The sequence below is a fragment of the Octopus sinensis genome, linkage group LG3, assembly GCF_006345805.1.
Source record: "Octopus sinensis linkage group LG3, ASM634580v1, whole genome shotgun sequence".
NCBI classification, from domain to species: domain Eukaryota; kingdom Metazoa; phylum Mollusca; class Cephalopoda; order Octopoda; family Octopodidae; genus Octopus; species Octopus sinensis.
Genome location: NC_042999.1, coordinates 92,345,880 through 92,358,012, shown reverse-complemented (window position 1 = coordinate 92,358,012; position 12,133 = coordinate 92,345,880). Strand labels below are relative to the sequence as shown.

General features: G+C 35.5%; 1 protein-coding gene across 1 annotated transcript in view; it reads left to right on the top strand.

Moving 5' to 3' along the window:
* LOC118762512 (meiosis 1 arrest protein-like) overlaps positions 1-12,133 on the top strand; it is a 168,353-nt gene that overhangs the window by 17,221 nt on the left and 138,999 nt on the right. The window lies entirely within an intron of this gene.

Below are 12,133 nucleotides of genomic sequence, written 5' to 3'. Positions count from 1 at the left end.
AATATAGCAGGTCTATCTCATCGAAATATACAAGGAATGTCATCAATCTAGATGCTAGAGTAAAACTTGTGAAATAAGTAGGAATAAACTGGTGTAATAAAGAAAAATCCCCCCCAGAAATCTAGCTATACCTTTTATATACTTTGAGAAACTACAAATTTGCTGCCAGCTCCTTTTCAGCTTATAGAATATGACCACTTTCATAATGCTATGACATTTGAAAACTTCTGTTGTTGGCTAGTATTCAAGTGTAACTTTTTACATTTGAGGCTTCTGCAAGTTGTTTTGAGATTCTGCGTTAAGAAACATGAACATTTGATGCTGCACTTCTGAGAAGTTACGTAAGATTAAGACAGAAACTGTGCATATACTTATAGGTGCAGGTGTGGCTCTGTGGTAAGGAATTTGTTTCCTGACCATATGATTTCAGGTTCAGTCTCACTGCATGGCAGGTTGGGCAAGTATTTTCTACTATAGCCTCAGGCCAACCAAAGTTTTGTGGGTGGATTTGGAAACTGAAAGAAGCCCTTCATATATGTGTGTGTGTTTGTCCACTGCTAGACAACTTGTGTTGGTGTGTTTATGTCACCATAACTTAGCAGTTCAGCAAAAAAAAAAAAAGGCTGATAGAATGAGTACCAGGGTTTAACAAAAAGTTCTGAAGTTGATTCATTTGACTGTAATTCTTCAAGAAAGTGTCCCAACACAGTCTAATGACTATAAGAAATAAAAGATAAAATATACTTATCAATACATTAAGTCTGTGCTGGAGTTGACAATCAGTCTTTTCCTTTGTATTTTATTCATAGAACAAAGCTAATGTCCATGACTTTTGCTGGATACCTTTCAGTAGGTTAGAGGTAAAACATACATGTATATGTATGTGAATGTGTGTGTGTGTGTATATATATTTATATATATATATATATATACATATATATATGTGTGTGTACATATATGTACATATATATCTGTGTGTGTGGTGAGTAGCTTGCTTACCAACCACATGGTTAAGATTCATTCCCACGGCGTGGCACCTTGGGCAAGTGTCTTCTACTATTGCCTCGGGCCAACCAAAGTCTTGTGAGTTGATTTGGTAGACAGAAACTGAAAGAAACCTGTTGTGTATATGTGTGTGTGTATATATATATATATATATGTATATATATATGTATGTTTGTGTGTCCCTGTTTGTCCCCCACCCCAACATTGCTTGACAACCGATGCTGATGTGTTAACATACCTGTAACTTAGCAGTTCGGCAAAAGAGACTGATGGAATAAGTATTAGGCTTCCAAAGAATAAGTCCTGGAGTCGATCTAAAGGCAGTGCTCCAGCATGGCTGCAGTCAAATGACTGAAGCAAGTAAAAGAGTAAAAGTGTATGTATGCATATATATGTGTGTGTGTGTTTATATATATATATATATGATAGATTTCCCAGTGTTATAGCCACCATTTGTTATGTACTTAGAAGTGGAGTTCTATGAAAGGATACTCTTTTTGTGGGCTGTATAATTGATGGAAACCTTAAGTATGTAGCTATTAAATGATTTTCTCTTTAAATGTTAGGTCCATTTTCTACCCACACATAAGTTAAATATAGAAAGTTATTTAATAAATACAAACTTAAGGTTAATTCAGATGCATGGCTAACATGAGGAGTATTTTTTTAATAAGTCCACAAATAGCACTAGTGCCTGTTGCTCATGTAGAGATAACACTGCATATCTGCTCAATGGTTTCTGTAACACAGAAGTCATTGTATATGATGTAGAAGTCAGGTCCAGAGAGTAAAGCAATGCATCCAGCATTTGGCATGTTTCAGACACTATACGTACATTGGCATGTACATATAGTGTTTGAAAAAGAAAGCCATCAAATACGAAACTAGATGGAGGGTACTGGAAAAATTTAAGCCTTAATCTGACAGCAGTACAAGATGCAAACTGTATTTGTAGAGAAAAGACAGATACCCAAGAGCTCCTTCTGTTCCAGGGTGTACCTAAATGCTAAACATTTAACAAGTTGTTTAATATACACTGTCAGTAAATGCTGCAAGCAGCTATAGAGGTGTTGATACCAATGCTTCTTCCTCTCCATGTTCTGCTCCATATCTTTGCTTTTAGTAGCCGGAACTATTACCTTTTTCTTTTTCTCCTGTTCATTTTCTATCTTGCGAGTTAATCAGCAGCCTAACTAGTACTGGTGACGCAAGAAAAAGAAAGCACCCTGTTCTCAGTGTAAAAACTTTGCCAAAGCTAATACTGAAACACAGATCAGCAGATCCTGTTAAATCATCCAACCCAAACTATCACGGAAAACAGGCATTTATTGATATATCTACATGTCTACATATAGATATCTACATATATATATATATGTGTGTGTGTGTGTAGGTATATATATATATATTTCTACACGTATACTCACACACACATATATTATTTATTTAAAGGACACAATACATGCCTTTAAATGCTACACTAATAGTTTCGTATGTTGTGAACTATTTCTAACATATTCATCAGGCACAAATCACTTATCATAATGAACTAAGAAAATTGAAGAAGAGAAGAAATGTGAAAACTGAGAAGGCAGCATATAGAAAATGTGAATGGTTAAAAAAAGGGAAAGCAAAAAAGAAAAGGTAAAAAAAACTAAATTGTATAAGTTGAAAGAATTATCCTCATCAGACCCTAGATAAGGCTGGAAAGATATCAAGAAGTTAATCAGGAATAGATAGAATTTTTCAATTCTTCAAAATATATCTATACATATGCTTGCAACAGCTGAAAATTTCAGATCTAGAGTTCAGTAGAGAGTTTAGGATCTTAGATCTGAACAGGATCTGCGTTCTTTCAGTTAAATGAAGCCTACATTTATTGGATCCATTAACATAAGGTATGGATTTCTCAATTATTTTCCATTTAATCACATGTGGTGTTTCCTTATCTTTGAAACTCCACATGTAGCTAGTCAACTTAGTAGCTTTGCTTTTTGTCCTTATGTTGGAAGGAGGTTATGTGATTGGCATAGTCATTTTTAAATTCTCCTTTACATAATCCAATATAGGTCTTCTTATCTACTGTATTATCATTTAGGATTGCAGCAATATCTGTCTCGTATATGATGATGATGATGATCATCATCATCATAATCATTTAACATCCACTTTCCATGCTAGCATGGGTTGGAAGATTTGACTGAAGACTGGCAAACCAGATGGCTGCATCAGGCTCCAATTTGATCTGGCAGTGTTTCTACAGCTGGATGCCCTTCCTAATGCCAACCACTCCGAGAGTGTAGTGAGTACTTTTATGTGCCACCGGCATGAGGGCCAGTCAGGCGGTACTGGCCATGCTCAAATGATGTTTTTTACGTGCCACCTGCACAGGAGCCAGTCCAACAGCACTGGCAACAACCTTGCTCGAATGTTTTGTCATGTGTCACCGGCACAAGTACTAGTAAGGCGACACTGGTAATGATCACACTCGAATTGTGCTTTTTACATGCCACTGGCATGGAAGCCAGTTAGCTGCTCTGGCAACGATCATGCTCAGATGGTGCTCTTAGTGCTCCACTAGCACAGATGCCAGTCAGCAAATTTGATTTCGATTTCAATTGCCTCAACAGCTCTTCGCAAGCAGAGTTTAGTGTCCAGTGAAGGAAAGGTACGCATAAGTGGACTGGTTACACCCCTGGCATAGGCCACGTGATTATGGTCTCACTTGGCTTGCTGGCTCTTCTCATGCACAGCATTTTTCCAAAGGTCTCAGTTACTAGTCATTTCCTTGGTGAAGCCTAATGTTCGAAAGTTATGCTTCACCACTGTAGGTCATGTGGACAGGATCCTGAGTTGCAACAGTTACAACAGAATTTATGCTTTTGGTATTGACCATTTATAATGATACTTTTCATACTGGGGCAGTAACTATATAATTATTTCACAGAATGCCTATTAAATATTTTCCTCTATCTGTGAATTGTTAGAAAATGTTTGTCTAGGAATGACAGGAATCTTTACTTATGTTAGTTTTTATATTAAGAGAAAAGGGAGGGAGCAAACCAAATATTTTTCGTTGGCCTGTTTTTATATCCCTTATTATTATTCTTATTAATGCTAGAAGAGTATCATTACATATTAATACGAAAAGCCTAAATTTTTAGGCTTTCAACATTTGGAAAGTTCAAAACAATGAAATGAGCTTACACAAAAGTTAATCTACATTGAAAACAAGGAAGTCCTTTTTCTATATGTGTGTATGTGCTTATATAAATACATAAATACACAGATGGACAAATGAACAGTTTATACCATTTGCTGACTAGGGAAATGCTGCCAGCCTTGGACATCTCTGGCAGGCTTGTTGTAGACATAACTTGCACCTGTCTAAGGAGGATAACTCTGCCTAGCCCAAGGCTCTACCTGAAGGGTTTTGTTCCGGATTTTTTTGTTTACAAAATTAGCTGACCATATTTTCCTCTTTCCAATCATATGGAGTCTATGTGACTCTGGCCGTTTGAGTCTGATGTGTCACATATATAGTCAAGTGTGTGTGTGCTTTATACATATGCATATATAGCACCCAATACAGTCTTGGATCAGTTGGCATTAGGAAGGGCATCCACCTGTAGATACCTTGCCAGATCAGATTGGAGTCTGGTGCAGCCTCCTGGCTTGCCAGTCCTCAGTCAAACTGTCCAACCCATGCCAGCATGGAAAGTGGACATTAAACAATGATGATGATGATGATGATGATTTATTCTTTTATTTTAATACTTTCAATTGTAGGAATTTGGTCATGATGATGCATTGCCTTAATTCATTTTCTTTAAGTTTTGTTGTCACTTTATAGCTGGAAGCTGGTCTATGATTGAGTTTCTTACAGCTGAACTCTCTAAGTATATCCTTGAATGCTTGGCTGGTCTGGTATTATTGCTGGGAGTTTATCCAATGTTTTTTTTCAATATTTCAGTTGAGGTCCTTTTTATATTTTTGTTTACTTTAGGTGGTAGGCAGCTGAAAAGTTGCGGGCTTCTGAATATCAGACTAATAAAATAGAGTGCCTTTGCTCATGAGTTCAAAGGGGGCATATTCAGAAACTTACAGTATCCACCAGTTCATGATATATGGTAAATGTAGTGCATGTGATATACATATACATAAATATATATGCATGTGTGTGTTTTATATATATATGTATATATATAAATATATATATATATGTATTTGTTTTTTGTTTTTGTTTTTTCCAGTTTCAGCTCTTGAGCTGTGGCCATGCTGGGGCACCGCCATTGTGGTGAAAGAGTACAGCAGGGATCACCACCCCCTGCCGGAGCCTCGTAGAGCTTTTAGGTGTTTTCGCTCAATAAACACACACAACGCCCAGTCTGAGAATCGAAACCGCGATCCTGCGACCGCGAGTCCGCTGCCCTAACCACTAGGCCATTGCTGTCCAAATAATTTTATATTTGGGTATACACCTTATATATGTATGTATGTATGTATGTATGTATAGAGACGTTTGCGCAGGTATGGTCATGTGGCGAGAATGGATGAAGATAGTTGTGTGAAAAAGTGCCACACCCTAGCGGTTGAGGGAACCTGCGGAAGAGGCAGACCCAGGAAAACCTGGGACGAGGTGGTGAAGCACGACCTTCGAACTTTAGGTCTCACTGAGGAAATGACTAGAGACCGAGACCTCTGGAAGTGTGCTGTGCACGAGAAGACCTGGCAGGACAAGTGAGTCCATAACCCGTGGCCTTCTACATGGGATGGAGCCAGCCTACGTATGCATACCTTCCCTTCTTGGGACACAAAACTCTACTTGTGAAGACCTGTTGAGGCAAGTGAGGATCAGAATCGAAATCGATCAATGGAAATTGCAGATGTGTTACCAGTGCCGGTGGCATGTCGAAACTCTACTTGTGAAGACCTGTTGAGGCAAGTGAGGATCAGAATCAAAATCGATCAATGGAAATTGCAGATGTGTTACCAGTGCCGGTGGTATGTAAGAGAACCTTCCGTTTCGCGACCGTTGCCAGCGCCGCCCCGACAGGCCTCGTGCCGGTGGCACGTAAAAAGCACCATCCGTTCGTGTCCGTTGCCAGCCTCGCCTGGCCCTCGTGCCGGTGGCACATAAAAAGCACCATCCGTTCGTGGCCGTTTGCCAGCTCTGTCTGGCACCTGTGCGGGTGGCACGTAAAAAGCACCCACTACACTCACGGAGTGGTTGGCGTTAGGAAGGGCATCCAGCCGTAGAAACACTGCCAGATTTGACTGGGCCTGATGAAGTCTTCTGGCTTCACAGACCCCGCTAGAACCGTCCAACCCATGCTAGCATGGAAAACGGATGCTAAACGATGATGATGATGATATATATATATATATATATTATACATATATTACCTACACATAGGTGCATGTGTGTGTGTGTCCATATGTAATCTGTACACATATACTTAATCATTAATTAGGTTTTTCAGTTGAGATTGGAAATAAAAATGAATGTGAAAAAAGAAAGAGATATATGTTTAATTTTAGTTTATATAATTTCTGAAATGGTGTTTATTGATGTGGGTGATCAACAATAAATAATGATAAAAGAACTTTTAAATAAAAATACCAACTTTGCTCAACAATTCCAAGTGTACCTTAGAATGAACTTTTCTCTCCTTTCCTTGAGGAAGTTTCTTTCTCTCCCACCCCTATTCTGTGTAATTAGTTATGTAAATTTTCAAAGAGTTTTCAATTGCTCTTCACAGTAATACAATAACCTCATTAAAATCGTGTTATTAGATTAGCTACACCGAATAAAGCCATGTAAATATATTTTCAATTTCAGATTAGATATTTATTCTGTAAGATAAAGAAATTAAAAGGAGAAATCAGCAATTAATATAGATTTAAAACATAGATAAGACAAGTACAAGAAAAATAAGAACTTTTAAAAAAGGTTGAACATGCCTAATTTTAATTTAAAACCTCATTGGGAAATGGAGTTTTAGTGAATGTCATGCAAACACTACAATTATATTATAATCCTTGCACTATTATCTCTAGAATGTAAGAAATATATCTATGATCAAATTTTTGGAGATCGTATTGGAAAAGCTAATATTTCTAGTCATCAGTATATAAGAACTATTTAGTAAAAACATAGAAGATATCTCAAATGCAAGAGTTTCCTCATTCTCATTTAATATTCATTTTCCATGTTTGGCATGGGTTGGCTGGTTTGACAAGAGCTGGCAAGACAGAGGACAAGCTTTAATCTGTTCACTTATTGCAGGACTTATATATAAACATAGATATTTTTTACAAATACTTGAATATTATTTCATTTTATATATTTAAATATTCTCAGTTATTTAGAGAAATTAAAACATTTTTTAAAGTATTTCAAAAAAATTATTGTTAGAAAAATTATTTCAGCTTTAAAGGAGTATCTTTATTTTGAAAAAGATAAATAGAAAAAATGCATGCAGATGTTGAGTATATTTTTGGAAATGTAGGTAACAAAACTTAAATCATTTTATATGAACCAAAATATAAAAAAGAAACCCCAGAAAAACTTGATGGAATAAAATTTAAAATATTTTATGATATAATTTTGAAGGACATATTAAATAAAAATTGAATTTTCTAGTCATCCTTGGGAACATACTTTTAAAATCAGTTGATTCAATAATGCTATATTTGTCTCTCCACAAAGCTAAATGCATTTTCATCAATTTTGTCAGAGAACATTGTCTATTCTAAGTTTCATATTTTTAGACAAAAATACTAGCATCACTTTTTAAAATATCCATCATACAAGGCAACATTAGTTTAGTAGTAATTTTGATATTTCTTGTTCAATAAACTCAAGTTCACTGTAAATTTTCCTTTTAGTTTATTTATTATCCAAAGCTGGAATTATTATTAGAGGCAGTAGCTGTGGAGTAGCATGTATAATATAATAGGTTTAAGTATCTAAAATTGTACTTTCAGGTTTTGTAAATTAGCTTAGCACAATGTATTTTGATAAAGAATGATAAGAGATAGAGACATTTTCAAAATGAATTAAGAAAATTTCACCAGAAACGAACCCTACTAAAAGTCTTAATAGATTTCATATTATTTTGAATATCTTTTGAAAAAATTTTGTATAATGTAATGTAACGCAATAAATGTCTTGTAGTGGTATATTCATAAATGATGACTCAACAAATATTAGCACACATCTTAAAGAGGCAAAGACTTGAACACTAATAGTTCTTCAAAACTTGGCCATTAAACTTTAATTTTTAAGTATGTTTTTTTATTTTTAAAAGTTAAAAGCACATCCATAATATTCATTTCTAGACATTAATCATATTTATTTTTAAGGTTAGAAATGAGTCTTATGTAGTAAGCTTGTTTCTAATATTCAAGTATGTGTATGATTGTATGATGTAAAAAATAATTATAATAATTAGAATGTATACTTAATATTGCAATGTTATGTACTTGGATAGGGCAGTAAGCTGGCAGAATCATTAGCACATGGGGAAAAATGCTTTGCAGCATTTCTTCCAACTTTGCATTCTAAGTTCAAAGGATGATTGCCTTTCATCTGTTTAAGGTTGATAAAATAAGTACCAGTTAAGCACTGGGGTTAATGTAATTGATTTATCCCTTCCCACAAAATTGCTGGCATTGTGCCAAAACCTGAAACCAATATTATGTAGATGGATAATTCATTTTAATTTACAAGTTTCAATTTACTTAACAGAAAACTGGTTAGAAGATCCATTTTTTAATAAAGATGTTAACATGGAAGTCTAAAATTAATCTAGAGTGATGTGTTTGTTGGTTACTAAATTATCAATTGCTAATCCTTGTGTAAAAATCTGCTTGTTCAGATCTATCTACAGGATTCTCACTATAGCAATAGTGATTTTTTGAGTAGATTTTTATATATTTCAGACTTGAAAACTTAAATGTTTTAATAATTATCATATCTTGAAATTGCAATATTACTTTTTCCTATTTTGGCACATTCATGGATCATTGAGTGCTTAGATTTGTTTGGAATTGCGAGGAATGTAGCGCGCTTTCTGAAGAGAAGTATGGTGGGGTGCACCCTGGGCATCAGAAGAGGGATTTTCCAAGGCAAAAGCTTATCTCTGTTGCTTTTCATTCTCTGCATGATCCCTCTGACCTTGATACTTTGAAAAGTGAACCTGAGATATCAGGGATATCTGCTAAAGGGAAAATCTCAAACAATCAACCACCTCTTCTTCATGGATGATTTAAAGCTGTATGGCAAGGATGAGGCACAAGTGAGTTCTTTGGTGAATATGGTTCACTGTTTTAGTGTTGATATTAGAATGGAATTTGGACTCAAGAAATGTGGTGTAATGTACCAGAAAAAAGGCATGGTACAGTTCCTAGCAGGGATAAAATTACTTGATAGAGAACTGGTTAAACAAATTGAAAAGGAAGGGTACAAATACCTTAGCATACTAGAGTTCAACAGGATAATGTAGAGAAAAAGAAAGAACAATTGGGGAAATGTAGAGGAAATGAAAGAACAACTGAAGTCTAAGATTGGTGTTGTAAAATTGACCAGATGGAATAAAATCCAAGCAGTTAATACATGGACAGTAGCATCACTTCAATATGGAGCTGGAATCATAAACTGGCATAAGGAAGAACTGATGAACATGGATATGAAGAAAAATATTGACAGTGCATGGTATCTTCCACCTTAAGAGTGACACCAATAGGCTATACTTGTCAAGAAGAAAAGGTGGGAGAGGTTTGATCAGCTGCTAAGATTGTATCAAAGCAGAGAAAAACTGCTTAGGATGGTATGTAAAGAATACTGAAACATTTGAAGAAGTCTGGCATCATCAAAATTGATAATTGGGTAAAGAAAGAAAAACTTAATAAGGAAAAGAACACAAAAAAAGAAACAGCATGGAAGGAGAGAAAAATGTATGGTCAGTTTGCAAGAGATACAAACACCGAGACAGATATAGAAGATCGGTGGCTATGGATGAGGAGGAGTGACCTGAAGATAGAGACAGAAGCACTCATATGCGCAGCACAAGAACAATCATTAAGGACTAATTATGTGAAGTGCAGAATTGACAACGCTACTGAGAGCGATAAATGAAAAATGTGTGGTGAGAAGGGTGAAACAGTATGGTACATTGTTATCAAATGCCCAAAATTGGTACAATTTGATTACAAATGATGACATGACAGTGTGGCAAAAATGATCTGTTGGGAGCACTGGAAATCACAGCCTACAAAGAGCAAAGACATATGAGCAAAACCCAGAAGGAGTACTGGGAATGAAGATTGTAAAATCCTGAGGGAGGCAATGATTCAGTGCAATCGCCTGACCAAACATCAGAAACTGGACATTGCTGTAGTGAGAAAAAGGGAAAAATTTGCATGATGATTGACATAGAATATGGTAAGTTGAAGTGGGAAATACGAAGGTTATGGTCAATGAGGAGAGTGAACATGATACCAATAGTTATTGGCATGCTTGGAAGTATCAGTACTCAACTACCAATGTGGCTCAAATGTAAAGATAGAATACCTACAGGAATCAGCATTGCTTGGAATGGCACAAGAATTCTTTGCAGGGTTCTTGAAGCGTGACCAGTAAACAAGTGTCACTTTAGTCTGCTGGCAGATATTTTTCATTATACCTAGCAAAATAAGCTGAGAAATTTTCATCAAATAATAATAATAATTCTTTCTACTATAACGGTGTGTTACCACTTTTATAAGGGTGTTTTATCTAGTTTATAATGGGCTAAGATTATCTTATTTATAATGTCACCAATTTATAACGTGTTCGAACTTGGAATAGATAATAGATATAGATGTTTACTGAGTAGAAATCTATGGTGATAAACTCGTCACTTATTACTTAATTATAAGTATTAACACTATACATAAATCTTAACTCAAGCTATGTAAATGCCGTAATGAATTATACACCACCAAAACATTGGAAGTACATGTATGCTAAAGATAAATAATGCTCACGCTTTTTCAACGCTATAATAACAGTTTCATATTTGTAGAAATAAATTTCATTAACAGGCTGAAGAAAATGAAGAAAGAGAAAGTATTTACTAGATTAGTTTATTTACTTTCATTTAATATTTAAAGTACATTTGTAAGTCAAAAGAAAATTGTCGTAGAGGATTACGACAAAATTTATATTGCTTATTCTTTTCTTAAGTTACTAGAGATTTACACCAGAATTCAAAATAGCCTTGTTGAATTAAGTAATAGACATGGCATAAAAATAACCAATATCTCAAAGGAGTGAGTGTCGTGGAAATGAGTGACAGCCAATAAACATTGGTGTGAGTGTCATGGAGTTGAGTAACAACCAACGATCACTCATTAATCTCCCAAAAATCAGGGTTTTTATAACTGCTCATATCTGAATTCTAAGAACTGTATTTTCTGAAAGATTTCTCTTTGATGAAAGTTTATTATTCAAATATGGGCAGTAATTTTAACCAATGGGAAACTAACAATTATACCTATTCGGGAAACATGACTATTATGTCATATTACTGCCGATAAAAGTTTATTATTATGACTTGCGTCACTACACTACTAAAGGTACAAGACCCAAATTGTGAGGGGTTAGTGTTAGTGCTCAACCACTACTTATTTCATCAACCCTGAAATGATGAAAGACGAAGTGATCCTCAATAAAATTAGAACTCAGGATGTAAAATGGACAAATTGCTGCTAAGCATTTTGTCCTGTGCACTAATGATTCAGCTAGCTTGCCTCCTTGTGATGATGATGCAATCCTGCTGATACAGGAGGACTTCCAGGGTCAATCAAGGAACCCCACTATCAAAGAGCTTCCTAAACACTAAGGGCAAGTACTCTGACTTACTGACTTATACTAAGAGTGGTGCCATTCACTCTTACCATTTTTGATACTTTCATCACCCACTTCAAATGATTTACTTAAGAACATTAACTCCCTTCCATCCTCATTTTCCCTCTCAGATGGAACTGGGAAAAGTTGATTAGGGCTATACTTAAGAAGCAAGTCCTTGTCCTCATACCTTTCAGCTTTATCCACCTCGCAATTTCTTTCACTGCTTCCACC